The sequence below is a fragment of the Lepidochelys kempii genome, chromosome 1 (genome assembly GCF_965140285.1).
Source record: "Lepidochelys kempii isolate rLepKem1 chromosome 1, rLepKem1.hap1, whole genome shotgun sequence".
Classification (NCBI taxonomy): Eukaryota; Metazoa; Chordata; order Testudines; family Cheloniidae; genus Lepidochelys; species Lepidochelys kempii.
In genome coordinates, this window is record NC_136380.1 from 100,974,264 (window position 1) to 100,989,093 (window position 14,830).

Sequence of the window (14,830 nt, forward strand, 5' to 3'; positions counted from 1 at the left end):
CAAAGCACGCGCCCCCGCGGCTGGCTTGAAGGAAACCCCAAGGATACACCCGCACACACCGTCGCGCCTTGCGGTGCATCAGCCGCTCTCCGAAGCAAACCCGTGTCAGGAGCTAGGGAGTTAAACATTCAACTCTAACCTGAAGTCTCTAATCTGCCAGCTGCATCCAAACCCGCTCGGAGACAGACGGGCCGGGGAGAGGATTCTCCTGTGCCGGGGGCGGGCGGGGAGGGAGAATCCTGTCCTCGCTTTTACTCCGGATTGCAGTGAGTGGGTACATTGCCCACTGGATCAGGCGCCTTTCAAACAGGTGCTTTTTACACGGTGCTGGAAACTAGCGGTCCCCCTCGCTGGCAGAGTGAGCGAGGAGCGCTCCTGACGGAGAGGCCTGGGGAGCCCGAGAGGACTCCCTTCCCCTTCTCCTGCCCCTCACCAGGCTGTTGTCCAGGCTCCTTGGCACAACCCCTTAGGACGTGTGGACTCTATTTCTTTCAAGAAAAAGTAAACAGGTTGGGGTGTCTCTTCCCTGTTTTCATAGGCAACTCAAAATAAGTTATGTCAGCCCCTCCTGCTCTTTCCACTCCAGCCTACAGGATCCTGGTTTCCAATGTAGCCACTTTTAGAAACGGAGATCTCTGGAACTTATGTTTTGTGGGGGAAGAATGGAACACAGAGTGTCTTATAATGCACGAGGAATCCCAGGGTCTTTTCCTTACTGCTGGATCCCATGGGTAATCACACCTTGAGGATGAAAGCTATTGGGGTCTAGCTGAAAAGAAACCTGGCAGATCATACATGGAATCATAGGTGATCAGTGGTTTATTTATCAGGAGATGAGAGAGAGTACTTCTTCCCAGGCTCACCACCAAGCAATCTGCCTAATGACTAAATTTTGGTGGAGTATTTTTCTCTTTTCCTCATTGTATATTGTCTGTGGTTTACATTATTTAGTAATTCTATTAGGAAATGGCTACTTCCCTCCACAGCTTCCTGTGTGGCCTTCCACAGCCACTCTAGTCCTTTCACAAATGAATCCAGGGTAGACTGCGACAACATTACTCAGGACCCTAGCATTTGAGTAATCCCCCAGAAGAAAATGGAACTGCTTGTGGGGTGACATACCATTTAGGGTGACTAAAGGGATCACAGTGAGTCTGGCCCCATTTTATTAATTAAAAGCAAAACTGTAGGTAGAGGGAAAGTCTGTTTTCTCTGCACTGAGTCTGGGAACCACACCTGTATATCTAGGAGAGCTTTACAAATACAGAATCTTGGTTCAAATGCACAGCTGTATACTTAGTTAGGTTATTTCAGATCCTGTCCACAGCTACAAAGGTGTATTATTCAAGTGTTTAAGAAAATTTGTTATCTGTAAAGAATATTACAAAATATGGGGCAGCATTGGCTCCTTCAGCATATTATTATTTTTTAAAATTTATTTAGGACCAAATAACCAATATTTTCAAAGAATGAAGAGCTTCTTTTAAGTGTTTAAATGTGTTAATGTCTTCTAAATAAGTCAAAGTGAGAGAAAATAGTGTCAGTTTTTGTAAATTATTATAATTTGCTGTTTGCATTATGGTAGCATCTAGGGGTTCCAATCAGGGATCAGAGCCCCATTGAGTAACTAACCATTGGAACAGTTTATCAAGAGTTGTGGTGGATTCTCCATCATGGACAATTTTTAATTCAGGATTGACATTTTCCTAAAAGCTATGCTGTAGGAATTATTCTGGGGAAGTTCTGTGCTATACAGGAGGTCAAGACTAGATGATTACACTGGTCCCTTCTGGCCTTCAAATCTGTGAATTATACAAGGCACTGTATACACACATAACAAAAGGAACCCCTGCCCTGAAAAGCTTACAATCTAGATAACTGGTATGTGACAAACGTCCTATTAAGATATTACTAATATTTTGCAGTTGAGCTAGAACATTATAACAGGGTGACTTTCCTTTTAAGGTCTAGAGGCCTAGGGCCAACCAAGCCTAGTTACTAAGTAGGTGCACCTGAGCAGAGGTCAGCTGATTCCTCTATAAGAGCAGCAGAAAACTGGAGTGGGAGAGTGGGGGGAGGAAACAGCATCAGCTCACCCCAGAAGGAGGACTGGGGACTCCTTATCTAAGAGAGACATTTACTGGACTTGGGGCCTGGAGGGCCAATGAGTGTCAGAACTAAATAAACTGGGCTCCAAGAAGGTGTTTTAATTACCTTTCGGACTGTGATCTGGAGTTTTGAGAAGTTCAAGAAGGAAAATCGAGGCAGGGTGGTGCAGAGTGACCTCCAGCCACAAAGGGGCTCATAGGAGGTGGCTGACTCTGGTACAAGCAGAAAAATAGTTCTCTTGAGATTCCTCTGGGAAGAGAAGAAAAATACTCTTGAATGTTCTGTCCATCCATGCATGATACATAAATATGCTATATATGTAGAGAAATTTAGATGCAAATAATATCTGATTTATAGGTTCTGTAGGAACAATGTATATACACATTACATATAAAAAATATGCTGAAAGAACATTAAGGGGCAGGTCAAGTACCCAAAAGTTAGGAATGCCAGAATTAAGGTTGTGCCATGCAAACTTAATTTGATCCCCTTATGCACAGACATTATACTAGTCTTGTCCTATATCCACATGAGAAGTCTGTGGCACAGCTAAGTTTAGAACCCTGCTCTCCTGGATCCCCATCCTGTGTCTTAAGTACAAAAGAATAGCCTTTCTGTCTTTGGAAACCTCTGCCTCATTCTGAGTCTCCTGAGCACTGAATGGGGATAGGACTCTGAGAAACAAAGAGAATAGTTTAATTACAAATAGTGTAATGAAAGACTACATCACTGTATTTGATCTCCTAGGTAAAAAAATAAACAGCAAAATGAGAAATTCCATCATGTGGCACCATACTGGCTTCCCACATTGCTACACCAACTGAGCTAATGGGGTAACTGGTAGCAGTAGTAGACTGTTATTGTCAAAGTAGACCAGCCACCAGAGGGAAGCAACTGAGGGAGAAGTCACTATTTTACAGTCATTTTCCTCCACATCCTCTAGGATATCTAAGAAGGGTTGATGTTGTTCAATGGCTACAAGAAAAGGCAAGGAACTTGAAGGATCCAAATCCAGGGGGAGCCACTCCAACACTGCTGTAGTTACTCCAAGTGCAGATATTGGGCTAAAGAATCAGGTCCCATCAATAGTCAGTAAACAACTACTGACTGCATCTTCTTCTGATAAATACATTTCAAATATTGTCTGTGAAACAACCGTGTGTGTTAATTCATGTCCAAGTTCCGTGGTGATCGTTTAAAAGAAGGTACACCTGAGGAGCCAAAGTTTACTTGCCTTGCTCACACAGGCAGTTCCATTGACGCCTTGTGTGAGGAAGGCAAGAAGGATTTGACCCCGGGATAACTTATACTAGCAGTTATTTTTTCGGAATGTGCACATTCTGAACCCATTTCACCCTCACATCCCCCCAGACACACCACAGTGTCTTCCTGCTCCTCCTCACCTCTGAGATTACCTGATGCACCCCATCTTGCCCACAGCAGAGGCTCTCTAATGTGTTCCTATTTATTCCCCCTCCTGGGACATGCGAAAACCCCCACTGAAGTCAATGGAAAGACTCCCATTGACTTCAATAGAGCTGGATCCAGCTGCAATGAGACCTCTTGTCCACCCTGTCTGTTTGTAGAGGAAGTGCTCATCCCCCCCGTGTAAAATGGATCTTTTGGGTTTTTTAAACAATTGAGAGCAATAGACTTGCATTGTCCTGAAAAGGTGGGAAACAAACAAATAATGCTATCTTTGTTTGTGGGGGTTGAGTATTGTTCAGAAGCCCTTATGCTTTCATTTTCTTTAATTTGTGTTTACATGGATTACATTTTCGAGGCACTGGAAGAACACCTACACAGGAAGCGATCCTTAGCATAGCACAAACATCTCCTCTGAGAGCTTAACAAAGGCTCTGTTGTACAGAGCTATAGTAACAGAAACAGTCTTGCCAGAAGAATTAATGTCCAGCACACCAAACCATATGCATATTGAAGTATGTATTTAAATTGATACCCGTTGAAGAAATAAGCATGTTTAAGGAATAATCCTTTACTGCACACAAGTTACAATGAAGTGTAATGTTAACCTAGTATTGGAACTGCTATGTGAAATGACTTTTTCTGAGTGCTACACCAATCATTTCCTTCCAATGAAGTTCTGTTACATATTATAGACAAAGGGAGTTTTGCGACTGAATGATCACACCCTAAAAATTATAAAAATTGTAAAATATTTTGTTTGTGTTCAGTGGATTTGTATATTCAATGTGTTGTTACTGTCCCAAAAAGCCTCAAGAAAGTCTCAGTTAGACTAGGCAGTGGCAATGCTCTGCTGTAATGCGTATTCTGATAGCTGTCTCTTTTCTGCAGTTGTTAAAATAGATTTATGGTGCAATGGAGGGGAATTTGTTTGAACCATAAACCACTCAACATATTAAGTATCAGTCTCTATCAGTTATTGTTTGCAGTTATTACTGTATACAGTCATAAGAGGTTGCCCCTCTATTTAGACCACTTTAAGGTATTATCAACCACATGAAATACAAGTGTTCAGTTTGTGCTATTAAAGAAATAGTTTATTACACCTAAGTTGTGATTACATCAAAGTTAATTCATTTACTTTTTCTCTACAGTTTGTATCTCCGTGAGAGAATGAAGAAGCAAAGATTCTAGTAGCCACATACATTATGGACCTGATCCAAAGCTCACTGAAGTCAATGGGAATCTTACAGCTTACTTGTATACAGAGGTACCCGTGATCTTATCAGGAGGCAACAGAAACCAAGTAGGTATTTTTATCCTTAAATATATTCCATTGCTATCCTTAATTAATCCTTACATATATTTCCTATTCCATTAGTAGGGTTTAAGCATATCTTAAGTGATGCAGAGACCTTGGGTGGCCCCTCTTACAGAGGAATATATTTTACCCACTGTGCCTAGATATTTTGCCAAGTAACTCTTGGGTAGGTGCATCAGAAATATTTAGATAGACAATACAATCCTATGTGATATCAGACTTAGTTGCTGAAATGATTTGCAGTAAAGAGACTGAAAATAAGGAATGAGCAGCAGGAAGAGATGAACTTCTAAGGGTGTGGCCACACTGTGAAGTTGTCGACAAAACTTTTGTCTTTCACGGTACTTAAAAAAGCCCTCCCATGAAAGACAAAAGTTTTGCCGGCGCAAGTGGCAGTGTGAACGTGGCTTTGTCGGCAGGAGCGCTCTCCTGCCGACAAAGCTAACGCCACTCGCGGGGCTGGAAGTATTTTGTTGGCAAAAGTGCCAACAAAGAGTGTTTACACATGCTGACTTTTAGCAACAAGGCTGTGTCAAGTAAAAAAAGAGCTTCTTTTCAAGAATGAGAGAAGACAAATACAGAAAATATTTGATACTTCAGCAGAAATGTTTTGTCAGAGAATGGTTTCCATGATATGTCAACAGCCCTTTAAGCATACAGCATTTAAGAATATTTACTTTTCTAGTTGTTATTCAGAAGTGTTTTGACATATGTTTCATTCGATCCATCCTGATTCTTTGCCATTTTCTGCCTGTAGGCATCTCACATTACTGCATTTCTACATCCTCTACAATCAGTCTCTTCATTTATTAGTGTTGTCTCTTGAGCAGATTGGGCAAAAGGAACACTGAGCTATGTGATTTGACCAGCAGACTAGACCATCTAGTGTAAGGGCCCAGTCCTGTCCCCCTTGAACTCAATGGCAAAAGTCTGATGGGAGCAGGATCAGACTTTCTGTAGAAGATGTCAGGGTCAGGAGAGTATATAAATAATCCAAAATATTGGATCATCATTTATTTTTCCAGATTTTAAATCCAGATTTTAAAAACAATGCAGAAATATGCAGACTGGAATTCTACATATAGTTATGAGGTAACATCTCCTCCACAAAATGATGTTTTAATATGCTGCCTCTCTGTGCTTGACTGTGACTGGCTGTGACAGTGACTTAAAATTTTATCAGTGAAGTAGATGAATAAGGATATCAGAAACTTTTTTTCTGGATCTGTCCTTACAAAATATAAATGTTAGGTTAAAATTATTAAGCTTGATTATAATCTGTGTAAACCTATTTAAAAGACCGAATTTTAAAAAAATCAGTTAGGACCTGATTTTTAGATTGTTCCCTAGGAAAAATTCTATTTGAGACAAATCCTGGTTCCAGTTAAGTTATTAGGAAAGCTTCTGTTGATTTAAATAGAACCAGAATTTGGCCAACTGATTTTAAAGAGAGTTTTCTGCATATAATCATAAAAGGATATTACTCCTAGTCAACTATACAGTCTCAAGCCATTTCCAAGTGAGCAGGTGTCCCCATCTCTCACTCACTCATGCGCCCCCCCCCCCAAAAAAAATAACCCACCAGGAATATCACTATTTTATAGGCTTGTGGGCAATCTCAGTGAGGAAGTCCATGACTGACTAGGCATGGAAATTGAACTACCTTCTCTCCCCTACCAGTGGTTCCTCCAGGCCAGGATTAAAGAAAATAGGTGGAGCAGGATGAGGAAGGACTGTCCATCTAGCAGCTTTCATGAACACTAAAGGCAGATGCACAAAATTGCAAGTAAAGAAAAACGTATTTCTACATTCTGCAGAGAGACGATACGACTGCATGCTCCTTGCAACATCATCATATGCCCATTTAGAAAAAAATACAATGCTGATGCTTATAAAATTATAAAATTTAGAAATATGTCCAAAACATTCACTTTTTCAGCATGTAAATAAAATCATTTGTCAAAGTATTTTTTTTTATATTGAAGCTGGAACCATTTGGAATACAGCATTTGAGCTCTTAGCTTTTATTTTTTAAAATACTAAGTAGGGATATTTACTCCACTTTCACAAAGACTGGATTACAATTTCCCATGATCAAAATTGATGAAACTCCATAATCGTTATGGGACTCTAACTACCACTATGGAACTTGAGAAATAAAGTCCAACATGAGACACGGTGGATAGATGTTTGTACTACACCTTCTAACCAACATTTAAGATGGAGTCAATTTTCAGACTCCTACACAAGCAGTTATGGGTGGTATATAAGATATTTTCAAGCTGATGGCCACAGGGGCGGGAGCAGAGGCACAGGTGGAGTGTAGCTCTGGGCTCCAGTGGAGGAAGGATGGGTTCCCAGGTAGAAGAAGGGGTGGGCCGGGCCAGGGACTAACCTCCCTGAACCTGCGGTTCACCCGCCACCCATGCCAGGGACACAAGGCCATACTCTGAGTGCCACTAAACCTTCAATGGGGCTGAGAGTGGACTACAGGGGATGGATCAATCAAAATTAGCCTGTTCTATTCATTCCCACTAAAGCATCTGGCACTGGTCACTGTCAGGGACAGAATACTAGCTAGATGGACCACTGTCTGACCCTGTATGCCCATTCTTAAGTTCTTACTTTATGGTCTTATAGTATGGACTTTACATTAGTGCCAAATCCTCAGATGGTGTAAACTGGCATAGCTCTAGGAGCTGAGGCTGTTCTAAGTAGCCCTGTGGGTTGAATCAACCTCTGAAAACGCTGAAGAACAGAGGAATGCAAGTGTAGCATTCAAGCGCCTTTGCCCAACCCCCATAGGTCCACAGGTTGGCTGGACAGACCCAAGGATCAGGGCCGTTATGTCTCAGCTGTGGCAACTGTCTCTGTAGAGTGAGTCCTTTGCTAGTATTATTACTAGCACCAGTATTATCATTAGCGGTAGCGTTATTACAGTTTTATTAGTAGCTTTGCATTTGTATTACCTTGGGGGTTTCTTTTCTTTAACGCTCTCTCAAGATATACAGAGTCCGGTCTGCACAGTACTTGGATGGGAATCTCTAAAGAAAACCCAGTTGTCAGAGGCACTCTTCTCTTTGGGTCACCAGTAAAATAATATCCCAGCATGGTTAAAATAAGATAGCGAGCGGCTGTTTTAGGTGAGAAGTGATCGTTATAGTTCCATAGAGCTTTCCACACTGTTAGATTGTAACCCTAGAATACTGGGTTGTTATTTCTACCTACCTAAACTTTTCCTTACTTTTCAATTGGATAGCCTTTTCTAATTTTCCCTCCTAAAAATCTGTTGTGTGATGTTACAGAACAGCTGTTGTATTCTACCTTATCAGTAGATGAGTGTTCACTCCATATCCAGGCCTGCATCATCCCCTAGGGATCTGCAGGCAGAAAGGATATTCCTGGTATGAATTCTCCCTGCCTGAAAAGAAGCATCCCCCACTCCCTTGATCCTTATGGAAACCACTGTGCTGTCGCTCCTCACCTAATGGGTTCTCTGTGGTAAGCCTTAGGAGGAGGAGAAGGGGACTGGCCATACTGTATTACCATTCTGTGTTGTCTTATAGGACTTCCTCATGGATATCCAGCAGAATGTTTGTACTGTTGGAAGCTGTATTAGTTCCCATGGGGCCTTCTCTATGGCTGCTTATGAGCAGTCACCATAGGGATACCAAGCCAATAATAGCAGACCCTTGAGGGACTAGAGAAACAGCATGGATACTCCAATTTCTTCTGAAGGGAGGAGTAATTCCTCAGGAAATCCCAGGAGTCATGGGGTTAGGACAACTCCCTCACTTAATCCCAAAAATCTTGCTTGTTTTATGATCTACTAGAATGTTGCCACCCCCCAAAGACCACAGACATTCTATTCACCAGTTCCCGGCATTTGTGCTCATGCATCTTTGAAAAGGTTTGTTTACGGTAAAAATTGTCAAATTACAAAAATTCTGAAGTTCTTTGTATACTACTTTCCTTTGCAGGAGAATATGGAACCAGTCACTGATGTATACATGTATACATTTTATATATGTGAGTAGACTGTGCATTGTGTGAAGAAGGTATAGACAGAGTTGAGGAAGAGACAGGTGCATCTGCTCCTGCCTCTTCTGCCCTTTCTCACTGGTAACTCAGTTATTCTGGGGGGAAATGTCTTGGAATTGCATCATGCCCCCTAAAATGCAGTTTCATTACTATTAAAGATATGGAGAAAGGGTTAGATCATACAAAGAAGAATTTAACATTTGCAACTATGGAAATTAATGTTAATGTATGTCAGAGTGCTGTGCGCATGGAGTGCGAAAGTATGCATCTATACTGAAAAGCTGCACTTAAAAGCAGCCCCCAAGTGCTCTCCTGTCAACTTCTGTACTCCAGCACTGCGAGATGCGCAGGCAGAGTCGATGGGGGAGCGGCAGCAGTCAACTGACCGCGGTGAAGACACCACGGTAAGTCGATCTAAGTATATCGACTTCAGCTACGTGATTCACGTAGCTGAAGTATAGCTGAAGTTGTGTAACTTAGATCAACCCCCCCCACCCCCCCCGTGTAGACCAGGGCTAAGAGAGAAACCTCTTCCTGCATTTACTGACTTTTGTGGCCACTTAAGGCTCTCTTAGAGAATGGGGGAGAAGTTTGCAGTGCCAGGCTCTTCTGGAAGGAGAAAAAGAGTGATTATTCACACTAGAGTAACAACTGGGTAAAGATGGCTAGTGCTAGCATAACTATAGCATGATTTTAGTCTGGTGCAAGGCCAAGGGTGAAAAGGGACTTTTCCTCTGAAAACTGTGTGTATAAAGCTAGGCTACACTCCATGCTGGGAGAATATTATGGTTTCACTAGTATGGTTCTCAGACAAAACATGTGTCCATATTGATCAGAGCCCTCCTGTACTACAATTATGCCAGCAGCAACTTTTTTTAGACAAGAACAGAAGAACGGCCACACTGGGTCAGGCCAAGGGTCCACCCAGCCCAGCGTCCTGTCCTCCGACTGTGGCCAGTGCCAGGTGCCCCAGAGGGAATGAACAGAACAGGGAATCGTCAAGTGATCCATCCCCTGTCACCCATTCCCAGCTTCTGGCAAACAGAGGCTAGGAACGCCATCCCTGCCTGGCCTGGCTAATAGACAGTGATGGACCTACCCTCCATGAATTTATCGAGTTCTTTTTTGAGCCCTGTTATAGTCTTGGCCGTCACAACATCTTCTGACAAGGAGTTCCACAGGTTAACTGAGCGTTGTGTGAAAAAATACTTCCTTTTGTTTGTTTTACACCTGCTGCCTATTCATTTCATTGGGTGACTCCTAGTTCTTGTGTTATGAGAAGGTGTAAATAACACTTCTTTATTTACTTTCTCCACACCAGTCATGATTTTATAGACCTCTATCATATTCCCCCTTAGTCGTCTTTTTTCCAAGCTGAAAAGTCCCAGTCTTATTAATTTCTCCTCATACGGCAGATGCTCCACAGCCCTAATGATTTTTGTTGCCCTTTTCTGAACCTTTTCCAATTCCAATATATTTGTTTGAGATGGGGTGACCACATCTGTATGCAGTATTCAAGATGTGGGCATACCATGGATTTATATAGTGGCAACAGGATATTTTCTATCTTATTATCTAGCCCTTTCTTAATGATTCCCAACATTCTGTTTGCTTTTTTGACTGCTGCTGCACATTGAGTGGATGTTTTCAGAGAACTATCCACGACTCCAAGATCTCTTTCTTGAGTGGTAACGCTAATTTAAACCCCATCATTTTATACGTATAGTTGGGATTATGTTTTCCAGTGTGCAATACTTTGCATTTATCAACACTGAATTTCATCTGCCATTTTGTTGCCCAGTCACACAGTTCTGAGAGATCCTTTTGTAGCTCTTTGCAGTCTGTCTGGGACTGAACTATCTTGAGTAGTTTTGTATAATCTGTTTACTCCTTTTTCCAGATCATTTATGAATATGTTGAATAGGACTGGGCCCAGTACGGACCCCTGGGGAACACCACTATTTACATCTCTCCATTCTGAAAACTGACCATTTATTCCTACCCTTTGTTTCCTATCTTTTAACCAGTTACCAATCCATGAGATGACCTTCCCTCTTATCCCATGACTGCTTACTTTGCTTTATAGCCTTTGGTGAGGAATCTTGTTGAAGGCTTTCTGAAAATCTAAATACACTACATCCACTGGATTGGCCCTGTTCACATGCTTGTTGATCTCATCAAATAATTCTAGTAGATTGGTGAGGCATGATTTCCCTTTACAAAAACCAAGCTGACGCTTCCCCAACAAATTATGTTCATCTATGTATCTGACAATTTTGTTCTTTATAGTTTCAACCAGTTTGCCTGGTACTGAAGTTAGGTTTACCAGTCTGTAATTTCCCGGGTCACATCTGGAGCCCTTTTTAAAAATTGGCGTCACATTAGCTATCCTCCAGTCATTTGGTACAGAAGCTGATTTAAATGATAGGTTACAGACTATGGTTAGTAGTCCTGCAATTTCACTTTTGAGTTCCTTCAGAACTCTTGGGTGAATACCATCTGGTCCTGGTGACTTATTACTGTTTAGTTTATCAATTTGTTCCAAAACCTCCTCTAATGACACCTCAATCTGGGATAGTTCCTCAGATTTGTCACCTAAAAAGAATGGCTCAGGTTTGGGAATCTCCCTCACATCCTCAACTGTGAAGACCGATGCAAAGAATTCATTTAGTTTCTCCGCAATGGCCTTATCGTCCTTGAGTGCTCCTTTAGCATCTCAATCGCCCAGTAGCCCCACTGGTTGTTTAGCAGGCTTCCTGATTCTGATGTACTTAAAATTTTTTTTGTTATTACTTTTTGAGTCTTTGGCTAGCTGTTCTTCAAATTATTTTTTGGCCTTCCTAACTATATTTTGACACTTCATTTGCCTGAGTTTATGCTCCTTTCTATTTCCACACTAGCATTGAACTTCCACTTTTTAAAAGATGCCTTTTGCCTCTCACTGCTTCTTTTACTTTGTTGTTCAGCCATGGTGGCTCTTTTTTGGTTCTCTTACTATGTTTTTTAATTTGGGGTATACATTTAAGTTGAACCTTTATTATGGTGTCTTTACAAAAGTTTCCATGCAGCTTTCAGGGATTTTATTTTTGGCGCTGTACCTTTTAATTTCTGTTTAACTAACCTCTTCATTTTTGCGTAGTTCCCCTTTCTGAAATTAAATGCTACAGTGTTGGGCTGCTGTGGTGTTTTCCCCCCTCAGGGATGTTAAATTTAATTATATTATGGTCACTATTACCAAGCAGTCCAGCTATATTCACCTCTTGGACCAGATCCTGTGCTCCACTTAGGACGAAATCAAGAATTGCCTCTCCTCTTGTGGGTTCCAGGACTAGCTGCTCCAAGAAGCAATCATTTATCTCTGCATCCCATCCTGAGATGATATGTACCCAGTAAATATGGGGATAGTTGAAATCCCCCATTATTATTGAGCTTTTTATTTTAATATCCTCTCTAATCTCCCTGAGCATTTCACAGTCACTATCACCGTCCTGGTCATGTGGTCAGTAATATAACTGTACTGCTATATTCTTATTCGAGCATGGAATAACTATCCATAGAGATTCTATGGTACAGTTTGGTTCATTTAAAATTTTTACTTCATTTGATTCTATGCTTTCTTTCATATATAGTGCCACTCCCCCACCAGCAGGACCTGTTCTGTCCTTCCGATATATTTTGTACCCTGGTATTACTGCATCCCATTCATTAGCCTCATTCCACCAAGTTTCGGTGATGCCTATTATATTGATATCATCATTTAATATGAGGCACTCTAGTTCACCCATCTTATTATTTAGACTTCTAGCACTGGTATATAAGCACTTCAAAAGCTTGTCACTTTGTAGCTGTCTCCCATTGCATGATGTAATTGAATGAGACTTTTTTTCATTTGACTGTTTCTCATCAGATCCTACCTGTATTTTATCATCTTCCATCCTCTCCTCCTTACTAGTGACATAGACAATCTCCATTAATAGATCCTCCCCTAATCCCCTCCTCCGCACCTGTTGGCTTTCCCTCAGCCCTTAGTTTAAAAACTGCTCTATGACCTTTTTAATTTTAAGTGACAGCAATCTGGTTCCATTTTGGCTTAGGTGGAGCCCATCCTTCCTGTATAGGCTCCCTATAACAAGGTTGTTGCTATCATGGTTTGAGATATAGACTAGACTGGACCAGACTGTAGACATGTACATCTCTCCCCTCAGTCCCAAAAAGAAGGTACAGCAAATATGGAGCTCTTGAAGGACTGTATCTTTGAGGATTAGTTTTTCCCTTTCCATGTACTTCTACCTGGGAGTATCCAGCCCTACATACATAACAGCATGTGACATGTCAAGCAAGGAAAGTTAACTATATCAATTTTATGTAATACATCCTGAATTGTAATTTGCACTCTGCTACAGACTCTCTGCCTGACCTTGTTACAGTCATTTAACTGCTCTGTGTCTAATTTTCCTCATCTGTAAGTAAAACCAAGATACTATTACTTACTCTTTTACATCAGATGGGCTTTGTAAGGATTGATTAAAGTATATACATCACCATCACAATGTTAAGGGCTATGTTTAATTAATAATTTCATTTATTATCTATGTCATAATTTATATGATGGCAGGGGGTGACAAGACGAAAACTGTAAATTAATCCATAACTCAGTAGTGGTACAATGGCAGAGTACAGTGATGTACTTATATGTCAAACATTAGAAATACATATTGTTTTAAGCTCTTCACAAAGTGATTATGTTGTATTGTTATAAGCTGTAGTTGCTTCAGTGAATCTGATTTTTTGTGTCAGTCTCTTGTCATTATTTTGTAATTTATAAGCAAGTCTCAGAATAGGTATAAAGCATGCTTTAATGGAGTAGTTCAGTAGTATAAAACAATAGTACCTCTGTCTCCATATATTTTCCACTGTGTTCAGTCTCTTCCCTGAGGTGTTGGACTTCAGACATGTTTTATTAACATTCTACAGTTGTACCCTTCTGACTAACCAGCCATTAGCTGGCTCACTGATCCTTAACTGCAGATCACTCTCTCTTATATAGGCTGCATTTCCCTTAGGTTCCAAAATAATTAGTCTCACGGCTATGGATGTGATTTCCGTTTAAAGGAATGTAGAAGCAGCACCTCAGTCACTGCTGGTGAGTATCCTTATTCATGTTATGTGCCTTTTGTGGTTAGTATTTACAGAATACTATATTCTAATTCTACTTAACAATAAGACTAACACCAGAGAGGGTTACATTTGCCTTCCAGCACAATTTTCAGCACAGTGAGCAAGGAGTTACACATACAGAGCTCCCATAGCAACATGTTATTGTTAACTGAAGTTGTGTGCATAGCTCCATGTACTAAAAATTCGCTAAAGACCAACTCAGCCGTCAGATTGGACACCGGTGAAGTATCTGAGGGCAGAATACTCCTGTAACCACATAAGAGTATTCTATGGTAATGGAATAGCCCCAGCACTGCAATATTACTATTGTAAGTTGTAGTGTTTTGAACCATTACTAAAGAATAATGTGCGCCTTTTTTTGTAAGGAGCGAACCTAAAGTCTTCATTATTACAGAACATTTGAGTATCACTTCTCAAATAGTAGTGTATTGAAAGCCTATCAATCTTCAGGTCTTTAATGTCAAAATGAAATTTTGAATCCACTACAACATCCCCCATTGAATGTATTGCTACCAGAAAAAAAGCAGTACCTTTATTTCAGAATACGGGTGGAGAGGGGGGAATGTAATCAGATACTGATGTCTCCTTTCAGTCAGCATCTACATGAATTCATCTTAAATGTCAATATTAAAGGGAAAGAAGTGAGATCCATTAAAAAAATCCTGACATTGATGGAATAGCAAAATCAGTAGGTGTATTATTTACATAACCCACCTTCTTCTGGGATCAAAAGAAAAAACTGAAAGAGAGTAAAAA

The 14,830-nt window shown here is 40.8% G+C and overlaps 1 protein-coding gene across 3 annotated transcripts in view; it reads left to right on the forward strand.

Annotated features, from left to right (window-relative positions):
• PCCA (propionyl-CoA carboxylase subunit alpha) overlaps positions 1 to 14,830 on the forward strand; it is a 420,693-nt gene that overhangs the window by 1,639 nt on the left and 404,224 nt on the right. Inside the window, exons 2-3 of one of the 3 annotated variants that reach the window (XM_073348756.2) lie at positions 4,689 to 4,840; positions 13,944 to 14,039. The gene's annotated coding sequence lies outside the window, so the exon portion shown is untranslated. Of the gene's footprint in view, positions 1 to 4,688; positions 4,841 to 13,943; positions 14,040 to 14,830 lie in introns of those variants that run through there. The other 2 variants (XM_073348763.2, XM_073348746.2) reach the window with 2 other exon arrangements.